The following is a 1,924-nucleotide window of genomic DNA, read 5'->3' as shown; positions in this document are numbered from 1 at the left end:
GCGGTGGGCGGGGTACTGTGCTATAGCACTTTCAATCCTCTCTGTAGAAACGCCAGAAAGAAGCATTGAGTGCCTTCTGCTTGGTCCCCTAGCAGTTATGTTTTGGGGTCCCACAAAGTTCTGTTCTGTCTCAAATGAGATGTAGCATCTATATGAAACGGTTGGGGAATGTATTCTAGATTTAGAGGGCATTGTCATCAATATGTGGGTCATCAATATGTGGGTGACACTCTGCTCTAGCTCTCAATTCCTTTTTTTATTTATTTAATTTACTTTTATATTATTTGAATGATGCTATAATAATCCATTTGTCCAAAACTGTTATTACACTATTGCCCAAAACTTCACTATATTTTTTTCTATAAAAATATATATATGCAGCCTTACATTTGTATAGCATTCTTCAAAATGGAATATGCTGGAGTCAGTTCTGCATCATGATCAAGTCCAGCGTCATGATGCTCCATCTCCTCATCCCTGAATTTCTTTATTACTTCTGGATCCTCATCCACAAGTGTCCTGATCTGGTGGTTTTAATGGTGAGATATGCTCTCTACAGCCACAGTGCAAGCCACCTTCTTTTCCAAGCAAGGCAGTCCCAGCCAGGGGTGGAGGAAGGGGGGGTGCGGTGGGTGCGGTCCGTCCCAGGTGTCACCACTGAGGTGGGTGACAAAATGCCGGGCAGCACTCACCGCGGGGCCTGCAGCGTACCTGAGCCACGCATCTCTCTTGGGAGAGACACAGTAGCTTGGGCGCGCACAGGCTCTGTGCTGTCCAAAAGGTCTGCCCGCTGCCTCACCCCCCCCCCCGATGTAGGGCGGCTGAGTGAGAGAAGGCAGGCAGACTCCGGAGGCCCCGCGGTGCACCCCACCCCTATGGGCGGCTTGCCCCACCCTCGCCCCACCCCTGGGTACGCCACCCCAGGAGCCCAAGCGGCTTCCTCCACCGCTGGTCCCAGCACCTAACATAAACCCCGTAATGTTCCAGAAAGGCAAAAAATGGTTGGCCGGACTCTGTACAAGATCATCAACTCTCTGAACTTTTTCAAATGGTTCTTTTCCTGATCCCACATTTTCTGTATAACTGGTCCTGCGGAAGTTTCCCCTAGCACTGCCATTTGTCCTGCATAAACGTGGTTTGCCCCATATTCCCCAGCTTGATCCTCTCTGAGTATACAGTCAATGACTGGCTTATTGTTGTTTTCATGGGTCATTCCAGTACTACTACAGCATCTGTAAGGTGAATGCAAGGATGGCAAAGGCTATCTTCTTCTTCCACCTTCCCTGCAAAGGGACTGCCAGCACTACTGTCTCTCAAATCAGTGTTTCTCAACCTTTTTTGGGCCACGGCACACTTGTTCCGTGAAAAAAATCACGAGGCACACCACCATTTAAAAAGTTAAAAAAATTAACTCTGTGCCGCCCTATATTATAATTATGACTGTAAGAAACACTTGCCAAATATTGCTTTCCGGTGAGATAGTGCTGTGTATTGGCGGCCGCCAGGCTCGTTTGCACTGAGCTTTGGGAAAGAGGAGGAGAAATATTGCTTTCCGGCGGGTTAGTGGTGTATATTGGCGGCCGCCAGGCACTTGACAATGCAGATCTCCCTTCTCGTCGCTGCACGTCGCGGCACACCAGCCAGCGTCTCGCGGCACACTAGTGTTGAGAAACACTGTCTCAAATCCACCTGAATCAGGAGCAACTGCTGAGGTGCCAGACCCAAAAAACTGAAGCTGAGTTCTGACAAGATGGAGGTGCTGATGGCAGATAATGCCGAAGCACAGGAATCGGGTAGGCAACATTTTCTGGATGGGAGTTGCGCTCCCCCTGAAAAAGCAGGTTCCTAGTATGGGGGTGTTCCTTGACTATACACACATTTGACTCAAATAGCCTTGATGGTGAGGTGCTACAGTTTTGCCAGC

General features: G+C 49.0%; 1 pseudogene; it reads right to left on the bottom strand.

The window, feature by feature from the left end:
• Nucleotides 1–347: 347 nt before the first annotated feature.
• On the bottom strand, nucleotides 348–1,297 carry LOC118088212 (NADPH-dependent 3-demethoxyubiquinone 3-hydroxylase, mitochondrial-like; annotated as a pseudogene).
• Nucleotides 1,298–1,924: the final 627 nt, after the last annotated feature.

The sequence above is a fragment of the Zootoca vivipara genome, chromosome 1 (assembly GCF_965207765.1).
Source record: "Zootoca vivipara chromosome 1, rZooViv2.hap1.1, whole genome shotgun sequence".
In the NCBI taxonomy this organism is placed as follows: Eukaryota; Metazoa; Chordata; class Lepidosauria; order Squamata; family Lacertidae; genus Zootoca; species Zootoca vivipara.
Note: the sequence above shows the minus strand (reverse complement) of the source record. Positions and strands in the feature narration are given on the sequence as shown.